Genomic DNA, 13,980 nt, shown 5'->3' with positions numbered 1-13,980 from the left:
AGGTGATAGTAAACTTTTCAGAAAACTAATCGACAATGTCATTAGGATAAATGTCTGCTTTTAGATACTGGGCCATAATTTTGCAAGCTGAACAGTTCCGGATTGATAAGCAGATAAAAGTTTCTGGTGGAACCATTTGTGCAGTATGAAGCAAGAATGAAAGGAACATCTCCAAAATTATTTTAATGAAATAAAGCCTATCACCCCAGATGGGACTTGAACCCACAATCCCTGGCTTAGGAGGCCAGTGCCTTATCCATTAGGCCACTGGGGCTTAGTAACATCTTTGAGTGAAACTGATTTTTTCATTAGTATAATCATTAATTGTTGCGATATAGGAAAGCCGTTTATTTGTGTTCTTTGCTTTACAAATCCCAGCATGAAATGTGATTGTACTATCCAGACCTAATAGTGTGGACCCTCATGTTACATTGCAGCAAAACAGATTGATGCAACTCTTTTACCAATAAAGAGGTAGTCTTTTGCATTCCATTTTGATGGCTAACTAAAGTAATGTTTACAGTGCATATGAACCAAAGCAGCTGTGTGTACTGGTACTTAAAAACAGTCATGTTTGTGTTTTTTTTCTGCCTTCATATCAGGATGTTCAGGAAGCAGATGATAATCATTTACTGATGACATTAGAAAAAAAATTACATTTGCTCCAGGTGAGGCTTGAATTCACAACCTCAGGATTGCTCAACAGATACTGTCTTATAAGTACCGCGCACAGACCGATTGCGCCACAGGAGCACATTGTCAAACCACATTATTTTTAGTTGAGTGATTTTAGCATCGAGTTGACTAAGTAAATTAACTTGGTTTATTAATTTTAAACTAGTTACTTTTTAAATCCACTAAACTACTGCACCCAATACTAAAGTACCTAATAAAAGTAATATTCTAATCATAAGGTAATCAATTATATTGTGCATTTGTGTTATTGCCCAGTTTTTATGTATCCATAGGTGTATATTGCAATGAATTCATGCCATTTTTGTACAGTACAATATTATCAAAATTGTAAAATAATTCCTGTTTATTTATCTTAAATAATATTTGCTATAGATATATGTAACTTTAATGTTGCATAGGGAAAATATACACTATATTACCAAAAATGCAGTATCTTTAAATAAAAATAAGTTAAATCTCACTTGTGCTCTATATTTAAAGGTAAACATTGTTTTTTTGGTCTGTAGCACCTAAATTGTCAGTAAAGTCAGTGTCCAAAGAAATATAAAAAGCAGAAAATTACCCTTTTGATGACAAGGATGAAAGGACTTCAAGAAACCCATCAGCAATTGCAATAGACATTGTTATTTTGTAGCCACTCTGATATTAAATTGCAATTAAAACTTAATAGGTATGTTTTGGTACATATGGATTTTCTGCAATACCATTAAGACAGTCACCTGCATTGAAAAAAAGCATAACTTCTAGAATGAGTATGAGCAACAAAGGAACATGCATCCTAGATGGGACTTGAAGCCACTGTCCCAGGTGATAGTAAACTTTTCAGGAAACTAATCCACAATGTCATTAGGATAAATGTCTGCTTTTAGATACTGGGCCATAATTTTGCAAGCTGAACAGTTCCAGATAGTTAAGCAGATTAAAGTTTCTGGTGGAGCCATTTGTGCAGTATGAAGCAAGAATGAAAGGAACATCTCCAATATTATTTTAATGAAATAAAGCCTATCACCGCAGATGGGACTTGAACCCACAATCCATTAGGCCACTGGGGCTTAGTAACATCTTTGAGTGAAACTGATTTTTTCATTAGTATAATCATTAATTGTTGCGATATAGGAAAGCCGTTTATTTGTGTTCTTTGCTTTACAAATCCCAGCATGAAATGTGATTGTACTATCCAGACCTAATAGTGTGGACCCTCATGTTACATTGCAGCAAAACAGATTGATGCAACTCTTTTACCAAGAAAGATGTAGTCTTTTGCATTCAATTTTGTTGACTAACTAAAGTAATTTTTACAGTGCATATGAACCAAAGCAGCTGTGTGTACTGGTACTTAAAAACAGTCATGTTTGTGTTTTTTTTCTGCCTTCATATCAGGATGTTTAGGAAGCAGATGATAATCATTAACTGATGACATTAGAAAAAAAATTACATTTGCTCCAGGTGAGCCTTGAATTCACAACCTCAGGATTTCTCAACAGATACTGTCTTATAAGTACCGCGCACATACCGATTGCGCCACAGGAGCACAAGGACAAACCGCTTTATTTTTAGTTGAGTGATTTTAGCATCGAGTTGACTAAGAAAATTAACTTGGTTTATTAATTTAAAATTAGTTACTTTTTAAATCCACTAAACTACTGCACCCAATACTAAAGTACCTAATAAAAGTAATATTCTAATCATAAGGTAATCAATTATATTGTGCATTTGTGTTATTGCCCAGTTTTATGTATCCATAGGTGTATATTGCAATGAATTCATGCCACTGTTGTACAGTACAATATTATCAAAATTGTAAAATAATTCCTGTTTATTTATCTTAAATAATATTTGGTATAGATATATGTAACTTTAATGTTGCATAGGGAAAATATACACTATAATACCAAAAAATGCAGTATCTTTAAATAAAAATAAGTTAAATCTCACTTGTGCTCTATATTTAAAGGTAAACATTGTTTTTTTGGTCTGAATCACCTAAATTGTCAGTAAAGTCAGTGTCCAAAGAAATATAAAAGGCAGAAAATTACCCTTTTGATGAGATGGATGAAAGGACTTCAAGAAACCCATCAGCAATTGCAATAGAAATTGTTATTTTGTAGCCACTCTGATATTAAATTGCAATTAAAACTTAATAGGTATGTTTTGGTACATATGGATTTTCTGCAATACCATTAAGACAGTCACCTGAATTGAAAAAAAGCATAACTTCTAGAATGAGAATGAGCAACAAAGGAACATGCATCCTAGATGGGACTTGAAGCCACTGCCCCAGGTGATAGTAAACTTTTCAGAAAACTAATCCACAATGTCATTAGGATAAATGTCTGCTTTTAGATACTGGGCCATAATTTTGCAAGCTGAACAGTTCCGGATTGATAAGCAGATAAAAGTTTCTGGTGGAACCATTTGTGCAGTATGAAGCAAGAATGAAAGGAATATCTCCAAAATTATTTTAATGAAATAAAGCCTATCACCCCAGATGGGACTTGAACCCACAATCCCTGGCTTAGGAGACAAGTGCCTTATCCATTAGGCCACTGGGGCTTAGTAACATCTTTGAGTGAAACTGATTTTTTCATTAGTATAATCATTAATTGTTGCGATATAGGAAAGCCGTTTATTTGTGTTCTTTGCTTTACAAATCCCAGCATGAAATGTGATTGTACTATCCAGACCTAATAGTGTGGACCCTCATGTTACATTGCAGCAAAACAGATTGATGCAACTCTTTTACCAATAAAGAGGTAGTCTTTTGCATTCCATTTTGATGACTAACTAAAGTAATGTTTACAGTGCATATGAACCAAAGCAGCTGTGTGTACTGGTACTTAAAAACAGTCATGTTTGTGTTTTTTTTCTGCCTTCATATCAGGATGTTCAGGAAGCAGATGATAATCATTAACTGATGACATTAGAAAAAAAATTACATTTGCTCCAGGTGAGGCTTGAACTCACAACCTCAGCATTGCTCAACAGATACTGCCTTATAAGTCCTGCGCACAGACCGATTGCGCCACGGGAGCACATGGTCAAAGTGCATTATTTTTAGTTGAGTGATTTTAGCATCGAGTTGACTAAGTAAATTAACTTGGTTTATTAATTTTAAATTAGTTACTTTTTAAATCCACTAAACTACTGCACCCAATACTAAAGTACCTAATAAAAGTAATATTCTAATCATAAGGTAATCAATTATATTGTGCATTTGTGTTATTGCCCAGTTTTATGTATCCATAGGTGTATATTGCAATGAATTCATGCCATTGTTGTACAGTTCAATATTATCAAAATTGTAAAATAATTCCTGTTTATTTATCTTAAATAATATTTGCTATAGATATATGTAACTTTAATGTTGCATAGGGAAAATATACACTATAATACCAAAAAATGCAGTATCTTTAAATAAAAATAAGTTAAATCTCACTTGTGCTCTATATTTAAAGGTAAACATTGTTTTTTTGGTCTGAAGCACCTAAATTGTCAGTAAAGTCAGTGTCCAAAGAAATATAAAAGGCAGAAAATTACCCTTTTGATGACATGGATGAAAGGACTTCAAGAAACCCATCAGCAATTGCAATAGAAATTGTTATTTTGTAGCCACTCTGATATTAAATTGCAATTAAAACTTAATAGGTATGTTTTGGTATATATGGATTTTCTGCAATACCATTAAGACAGTCACCTGAATTGAAAAAAAGCATAACTTCTAGAATGAGAATGAGCAACAAAGGAACATGCATCCTAGATGGGACTTGAAGCCACTGTCCCAGGTGATAGTAAACTTTTCAGAAAACTAATCCACAATGTCATTAGGATAAATGTCTGCTTTTAGATACTGGGCCATAATTTTGCAAGATGAACAGTTCCAGATTGATAAGCAGATAAAAGTTTCTGGTGGAGCCATTTGTGCAGTATGAAGCAAGAATGAAAGGAACATCTCCAAAATTATTTTAATGAAATAAAGCCTATCACCCCAGATGGGACTTGAACCCACAATCCCTGGCTTAGGAAGCCAGGCCCTTATCCATTAGGCCACTGGGGCTTAGTAACATCTTTGAGTGAAACTGATTTTTTCATTAGTATAATCATTAATTGTTGCGATATAGGAAAGCCGTTTATTTGTGTTCTTTGCTTTACAAATCCCAGCATGAAATGTGATTGTACTATCCAGACCTAATAGTGTGGACCCTCATGTTACATTGCAGCAAAACAGATTGATGCAACTCTTTTACCAATAAAGAGGTAGTCTTTTGCATTCCATTTTGATGACTAACTAAAGTAATGTTTACAGTGCATATGAACCAAAGCAGCTGTGTGTACTGGTACTTAAAAACAGTCATGTTTGTGTTTTTTTTCTGCCTTCATATCAGGATGTTCAGGAAGCAGATGATAATCATTAACTGATGACATTAGAAAAAAAATTACATTTGCTCCAGGTGAGGCTTGAACTCACAACCTCAGCATTGCTCAACAGATACTGCCTTATAAGTCCTGCGCACAGACCGATTGCGCCACGGGAGCACATGGTCAAAGTGCATTATTTTTAGTTGAGTGATTTTAGCATCGAGTTGACTAAGTAAATTAACTTGGTTTATTAATTTTAAATTAGTTACTTTTTAAATCCACTAAACTACTGCACCCAATACTAAAGTACCTAATAAAAGTAATATTCTAATCATAAGGTAATCAATTATATTGTGCATTTGTGTTATTGCCCAGTTTTATGTATCCATAGGTGTATATTGCAATGAATTCATGCCATTGTTGTACAGTTCAATATTATCAAAATTGTAAAATAATTCCTGTTTATTTATCTTAAATAATATTTGCTATAGATATATGTAACTTTAATGTTGCATAGGGAAAATATACACTATAATACCAAAAAATGCAGTATCTTTAAATAAAAATAAGTTAAATCTCACTTGTGCTCTATATTTAAAGGTAAACATTGTTTTTTTGGTCTGAAGCACCTAAATTGTCAGTAAAGTCAGTGTCCAAAGAAATATAAAAGGCAGAAAATTACCCTTTTGATGACATGGATGAAAGGACTTCAAGAAACCCATCAGCAATTGCAATAGAAATTGTTATTTTGTAGCCACTCTGATATTAAATTGCAATTAAAACTTAATAGGTATGTTTTGGTATATATGGATTTTCTGCAATACCATTAAGACAGTCACCTGAATTGAAAAAAAGCATAACTTCTAGAATGAGAATGAGCAACAAAGGAACATGCATCCTAGATGGGACTTGAAGCCACTGTCCCAGGTGATAGTAAACTTTTCAGAAAACTAATCCACAATGTCATTAGGATAAATGTCTGCTTTTAGATACTGGGCCATAATTTTGCAAGATGAACAGTTCCAGATTGATAAGCAGATAAAAGTTTCTGGTGGAGCCATTTGTGCAGTATGAAGCAAGAATGAAAGGAACATCTCCAAAATTATTTTAATGAAATAAAGCCTATCACCCCAGATGGGACTTGAACCCACAATCCCTGGCTTAGGAAGCCAGGCCCTTATCCATTAGGCCACTGGGGCTTAGTAACATCTTTGAGTGAAACTGATTTTTTCATTAGTATAATCATTAATTGTTGCGATATAGGAAAGCCGTTTATTTGTGTTCGTTGCTTTACAAATCCCAGCATGAAATGTGATTGTACTTTCCAGCCCTAATAGTGTGGACCCTCATGTTACATTGCAGCAAAACAGATTGATGCAACTCTTTTACCAATAAAGAGGTAGTCTTTTGCATTCCATTTTGTTGACTAACTAAAGTAATTTTTACAGTGCATATGAACCAAAGCAGCTGTGTGTACTGGTACCTTAAAAACAGTCATGTTTGTGTTTTTTTTCTGCCTTCATATCAGGATGTTCAGGAAGCAAATGATAATCATTAACTGAAGACATTAGAAAAAAAATTACATTTGCTCCAGATGAGGCTTGAATTCACAACCTCAGGATTGCTCAACAGATACTGTCTTATAAGTCCTGCGCACAGACCGATTGCGCCACAGGAGCACATGTACAAAGCGCTTTATTTTTAGTTGAGTGATTTTAGCATCGAGTTTACTAAGTAAATTAACTTGGTTTATTAATTTTAAATTAGTTACTTTTTAAATCCACTAAACTACTGCACCCAATACTAAAGTACCTAATAAAAGTAATATTGTAATCATAAGGTAATCAATTATATTGTGCATTTGTGTTATTGCCCAGTTTTATGTATCCATAGGTGTATATTGCAATGAATTCATGCCATTGTTGTACAGTTCAATATTATCAAAATTGTAAAATAATTCCTGTTTATTTATCTTAAATAATATTTGCTATAGATATATGTAACTTTAATGTTGCATAGGGAAAATATACACTATATTACCAAAAATGCAGTATCTTTAAATAAAAATAAGTTAAATCTCACTTGTGCTCTATATTTAAAGGTAAACATTGTTTTTTTGGTCTGTAGCACCTAAATTGTCAGTAAAGTCAGTGTCCAAAGAAATATAAAAAGCAGAAAATTACCCTTTTGATGACATGGATGAAAGGACTTCAAGAAACCCATCAGCAATTGCAATAGACATTGTTATTTTGTAGCCACTCTGATATTAAATTGCAATTAAAACTTAATAGGTATGTTTTGGTACATATGGATTTTCTGCAATACCATTAAGACAGTCACCTGCATTGAAAAAAAGCATAACTTCTAGAATGAGTATGAGCAACAAAGGAACATCCATCCTAGATGGGACTTGAAGCCACTGTCCCAGGTGATAGTAAACTTTTCAGGAAACTAATCCACAATGTCATTAGGATAAATGTCTGCTTTTAGATACTGGGCCATAATTTTGCAAGCTGAACAGTTCCAGATAGTTAAGCAGATTAAAGTTTCTAGTGGAGCCATTTGTGCAGTATGAAGCAAGAATGAAAGGAACATCTCCAATATTATTTTAATGAAATAAAGCCTATCACCCCAGATGGGACTTGAACCCACAATCCATTAGGCCACTGGGGCTTAGTAACATCTTTGAGTGAAACTGATTTTTTCATTAGTATAATCATTAATTGTTGCGATATAGGAAAGCCGTTTATTTGTGTTCTTTGCTTTACAAATCCCAGCATGAAATGTGATTGTACTATCCAGACCTAATAGTGTGGACCCTCATGTTACATTGCAGCAAAACAGATTGATGCAACTCTTTTACCAATAAAGAGGTAGTCTTTTGCATTCCATTTTGTTGACTAACTAAAGTAATGTTTACAGTGCATATGAACCAATGCAGCTGTGTGTACTGGTACTTAAAAACAATCATGTTTGTGTTTTTTTTCTGCCTTCATATCAGGATTTTCAGGAAGCAGATGATAATCATTAACTGATGACATTAGAAAAAAATTACATTTGCTCCAGGTGAGGCTTGAACTCACAACCTCAGCATTGCTCAACAGATACTGTCTTATAAGTCCTGCGCACAGACCGATTGTGCCACAGGAGCACATGGTCAAAGCGCATTATTTTTAGTTGAGTGATTTTAGCATCGAGTTGACTAAGTAAATTAACTTGGTTTATTAATTTAAATTAGTTACTTTTTAAATCCACTAAACTACTGCACCCAATACTAAAGTACCTAATAAAAGTAATATTCTAATCATAAGGTGATCAATTATATTGTGCATTTGTGTTATTGCCCAGTTTTATGTATCCATAGGTGTATATTGCAATGAATTCATGCCATTGTTGTACAGTTCAATATTATCAAAATTGTAAAATAATTCCTGTTTATTTATCTTAACTAATATTTGGTATAAATATATGTAACTTTAATGTTGCATAGGGAAAATATACACTATATTACCAAAAATGCAGTATCTTTAAATAAAAATAAGTTAAATCTCACTTGTGCTCTATATTTAAAGGTAAACATTGTTTTTTTGGTCTGAAGCACCTAAATTGTCAGTAAAGTCAGTGTCCAAAGAAATATAAAAAGCAGAAAATTACCCTTTTGATGACAAGGATGAAAGGACTTCAAGAATCCCATCAGCAATTCCAATAGACATTGTTATTTTGTAGCCACTCTGATATTAAATTGCAATTAAAACTTAATAGGTATGTTTTGGTACATATGGATTTTCTGCAATACCATTAAGACAGACACCTGAATTGAAAAAAAGCATAACTTCTAGAATGAGAATGAGCAACAAAGGAACATGCATCCTAGATGGGACTTGAAGCCACTGTCCCAGGTGATAGTAAACTTTTCAGAAAACTAATCGACAATGTCATTAGGATAAATGTCTGCTTTTAGATACTGGGCCATAACTTGCAAGCTGAACAGTTCCGGATTGATAAGCAGATAAAAGTTTCTGGTGGAACCATTTGTGCAGTATGAAGCAAGAATGAAAGGAACATCTCCAAAATTATTTTAATGAAATAAAGCCTATCACCCCAGATGGGACTTGAACCCACAATCCCTGGCTTAGGAGGCCAGTGCCTTATCCATTAGGCCACTGGGGCTTAGTAACATCTTTGAGTGAAACTGATTTTTTCATTAGTATAATCATTAATTGTTGCGATATAGGAAAGCCGTTTATTTGTGTTCTTTGCTTTACAAATCCCAGCATGAAATGTGATTGTACTATCCAGACCTAATAGTGTGGACCCTCATGTTACATTGCAGCAAAACAGATTGATGCAACTCTTTTACCAATAAAGAGGTAGTCTTTTGCATTCCATTTTGATGGCTAACTAAAGTAATGTTTACAGTGCATATGAACCAAAGCAGCTGTGTGTACTGGTACTTAAAAACAGTCATGTTTGTGTTTTTTTTCTGCCTTCATATCAGGATGTTCAGGAAGCAGATGATAATCATTTACTGATGACATTAGAAAAAAAATTACATTTGCTCCAGGTGAGGCTTGAATTCACAACCTCAGGATTGCTCAACAGATACTGTCTTATAAATACCGCGCACAGACCGATTGCGCCACAGGAGCACATTGTCAAACCACATTATTTTTAGTTGAGTGATTTTAGCATCGAGTTGACTAAGTAAATTAACTTGGTTTATTAATTTTAAACTAGTTACTTTTTAAATCCACTAAACTACTGCACCCAATACTAAAGTACCTAATAAAAGTAATATTCTAATCATAAGGTAATCAATTATATTGTGCATTTGTGTTATTGCCCAGTTTTTATGTATCCATAGGTGTATATTGCAATGAATTCATGCCATTTTTGTACAGTACAATATTATCAAAATTGTAAAATAATTCCTGTTTATTTATCTTAAATAATATTTGCTATAGATATATGTAACTTTAATGTTGCATAGGGAAAATATACACTATAATACCAAAAAATGCAGTATCTTTAAATAAAAATAAGTTAAATCTCAATTGTGCTCTATATTTAAAGGTAAACATTGTTTTTTTGGTCTGAAGCACCCAAATTGTCAGTAAAGTCAGTGTCCAAAGAAATATAAAAGGCAGAAAATTACCCTTTTGATGACATGGATGAAAGGACTTCAAGAAACCCATCAGCAATTGCAATAGAAATTGTTATTTTGTAGCCACTCTGATATTAAATTGCAATTAAAACTTAATAGGTATGTTTTGGTACATATGGATTTTCTGCAATACCATTAAGACAGTCACCTGAATTGAAAAAAAGCATAACTTCTAGAATGAGAATGAGCAACAAAGGAACATGCATCCTAGATGGGACTTGAAGCCACTGTCCCAGGTGATAGTAAACTTTTCAGAAAACTAATCCACAATGTCATTAGGATAAATGTCTGCTTTTAGATACTGGGCCATAATTTTGCAAGCTGAACAGTTCCGGATTGATAAGCAGATAAAAGTTTCTGGTGGAACCATTTGTGCAGTATGAAGCAAGAATGAAAGGAACATCTCCAAAATTATTTTAATGAAATAAAGCCTATCACCCCAGATGGGACTTGAACCCACAATCCCTGGCTTAGGAGGCCAGTGCCTTATCCATTAGGCTTAGTAACATCTTTGAGTGAAACTGATTTTTTCATTAGTATAATCATTAATTGTTGCGATATAGGAAAGCCGTTTATTTGTGTTCTTTGCTTTACAAATCCCAGCATGAAATGTGATTGTACTATCCAGACCTAATAGTGTGGACCCTCATGTTACATTGCAGCAAAACAGATTGATGCAACTCTTTTACCAATAAAGAGGTAGTCTTTTGCATTCCATTTTGATGACTAACTAAAGTAATGTTTACAGTGCATATGAACCAAAGCAGCTGTGTGTACTGGTACTTAAAAACAGTCATGTTTGTGTTTTTTTTCTGCCTTCATATCAGGATGTTCAGGAAGCAGATGATAATCATTAACTGATGACATTAGAAAAAAATTACATTTGCTCCAGGTGAGGCTTGAACTCACAACCTCAGCATTGCTCAACAGATACTGCCTTATAAGTCCTGCGCACAGACCGATTGCGCCATGGGAGCACATGGTCAAAGCGCATTATTTTTAGTTGAGTGATTTTAGCATCGAGTTGACTAAGTAAATTAACTTGGTTTATTAATTTTAAATTAGTTACTTTTTAAATCCACTAAACTACTGCACCCAATACTAAAGTACCTAATAAAAGTAATATTCTAATCATAAGGTAATCAATTATATTGTGCATTTGTGTTATTGCCCAGTTTTATGTATCCATAGGTGTATATTGCAATGAATTCATGCCATTGTTGTACAGTTCAATATTATCAAAATTGTAAAATAATTCCTGTTTATTTATCTTAAATAATATTTGGTATAGATATATGTAACTTTAATGTTGCATAGGGAAAATATACACTATATTACCAAAAATGCAGTATCTTTAAATAAAAATAAGTTAAATCTCACTTGTGCTCTATATTTAAAGGTAAACATTGTTTTTTTGGTCGGTAGCACCTAAATTGTCATTAAAGTCAGTGTCCAAAGAAATATAAAAAGCAGAAAATTACCCTTTTGATGACAAGGATGAAAGGACTTCAAGAAACCCATCAGCAATTGCAATAGACATTGTTATTTTGTAGCCACTCTGATATTAAATTGCAATTAAAACTTAATAGGTATGTTTTGGTACATATGGATTTTCTGCAATACCATTAAGACAGTCACCTGCATTGATAAAAAGCATAACTTCTAGAATGAGTATGAGCAACAAAGGAACATGCATCCTAGATGGGACTTGAAGCCACTGTCCCAGGTGATAGTAAACTTTTCAGGAAACTAATCCACAATGTCATTAGGATAAATGTCTGCTTTTAGATACTGGGCCATAATTTTGCAAGCTGAACAGTTCCAGATAGTTAAGCAGATTAAAGTTTCTGGTGGAGCCATTTGTGCAGTATGAAGCAAGAATGAAAGGAACATCTCCAATATTATTTTAATGAAATAAAGCCTATCACCCCAGATGGGACTTGAACCCACAATCCATTAGGCCACTGGGGCTTAGTAACATCTTTGAGTGAAACTGATTTTTTCATTAGTATAATCATTAATTGTTGCGATATAGGAAAGCCGTTTATTTGTGTTCTTTGCTTTACAAATCCCAGCATGAAATGTGATTGTACTATCCAGACCTAATAGTGTGGACCCTCATGTTACATTGCAGCAAAACAGATTGATGCAACTCTTTTACCAAGAAAGATGTAGTCTTTTGCATTCAATTTTGTTGACTAACTAAAGTAATTTTTACAGTGCATATGAACCAAAGCAGCTGTGTGTACTGGTACTTAAAAACAGTCATGTTTGTGTTTTTTTTCTGCCTTCATATCAGGATGTTTAGGAAGCAGATGATAATCATTAACTGATGACATTAGAAAAAAAATTACATTTGCTCCAGGTGAGCCTTGAATTCACAACCTCAGGATTTCTCAACAGATACTGTCTTATAAGTACCGCGCACATACCGATTGCGCCACAGGAGCACAAGGACAAACCGCTTTATTTTTAGTTGAGTGATTTTAGCATCGAGTTGACTAAGAAAATTAACTTGGTTTATTAATTTAAAATTAGTTACTTTTTAAATCCACTAAACTACTGCACCCAATACTAAAGTACCTAATAAAAGTAATATTCTAATCATAAGGTAATCAATTATATTGTGCATTTGTGTTATTGCCCAGTTTTATGTATCCATAGGTGTATATTGCAATGAATTCATGCCACTGTTGTACTGTACAATATTATCAAAATTGTAAAATAATTCCTGTTTATTTATCTTAAATAATATTTGGTATAGATATATGTAACTTTAATGTTGCATAGGGAAAATATACACTATAATACCAAAAAATGCAGTATCTTTAAATAAAAATAAGTTAAATCTCACTTGTGCTCTATATTTAAAGGTAAACATTGTTTTTTTGGTCTGAAGCATCTAAATTGTCAGTAAAGTCAGTGTCCAAAGAAATATAAAAGGCAGAAAATTACCCTTTTGATGACATGGATGAAAGGACTTCAAGAAACCCATCAGCAATTGCAATAGAAATTGTTATTTTGTAGCCACTCTGATATTAAATTGCAATTAAAACTTAATAGGTATGTTTTGGTACATATGGATTTTCTGCAATACCATTAAGACAGTCACCTGAATTGAAAAAAAGCATAACTTCTAGAATGAGAATGAGCATCAAAGGAACATGCATCCTAGATGGGACTTGAAGCCACTGTCCCAGGTGATAGTAAACTTTTCAGAAAACTAATCCACAATGTCATTAGGATAAATGTCTGCTTTTAGATACTGGGCCATAATTTTGCAAGCTGAACAGTTCCGGATTGAGAAGCAGATAAAAGTTTCTGGTGGAACCATTTGTGCAGTATGAAGCAAGAATGAAAGGAACATCTCCAAAATTATTTTAATGAAATAAAGCCTATCACCCCAGATGGGACTTGAACCCACAATCCCTGGCTTAGGAGGCCAGTGCCTTATCCATTAGGCCACTGGGGCTTAGTAACATCTTTGAGTGAAACTGATTTTTTCATTAGTATAATCATTAATTGTTGCGATATAGGAAAGCCGTTTATTTGTGTTCTTTGCTTTACAAATCCCAGCATGAAATGTGATTGTACTATCCAGACCTAATAGTGTGGACCCTCATGTTACATTGCAGCAAAACAGATTGATGCAACTCTTTTACCAATAAAGAGGTAGTCTTTTGCATTCCATTTTGATGACTAACTAAAGTAATGTTTACAGTGCATATGAACCAAAGCAGCTGTGTGTACTGGTACTTAAAAAC

The 13,980-nt window shown here is 33.6% G+C and overlaps 3 non-coding genes across 3 annotated transcripts; all 3 read right to left on the bottom strand.

Annotated features, from left to right (window-relative positions):
* Positions 1 to 201: 201 nt before the first annotated feature.
* TRNAR-CCU (transfer RNA arginine (anticodon CCU)) lies at positions 202 to 274 on the bottom strand. Its single transcript has one exon. It is a non-coding gene; the product is annotated as a tRNA-Arg (tRNA).
* Positions 275 to 9,149: 8,875 nt separating this feature from the next.
* On the bottom strand, positions 9,150 to 9,222 carry TRNAR-CCU (transfer RNA arginine (anticodon CCU)). The gene has a single exon. It is a non-coding gene; the product is annotated as a tRNA-Arg (tRNA).
* A 4,393-nt stretch (positions 9,223 to 13,615) lies between these two features.
* Positions 13,616 to 13,688, bottom strand: TRNAR-CCU (transfer RNA arginine (anticodon CCU)). The gene has a single exon. It is a non-coding gene; the product is annotated as a tRNA-Arg (tRNA).
* Positions 13,689 to 13,980: the final 292 nt, after the last annotated feature.

The sequence above is a fragment of the Taudactylus pleione genome, unplaced genomic scaffold, assembly GCF_031769625.1.
Source record: "Taudactylus pleione unplaced genomic scaffold, aTauple2 ptg000473l, whole genome shotgun sequence".
Classification (NCBI taxonomy): Eukaryota; Metazoa; Chordata; class Amphibia; order Anura; family Myobatrachidae; genus Taudactylus; species Taudactylus pleione.
This window is presented reverse-complemented; position numbering and strand designations above follow the sequence as displayed.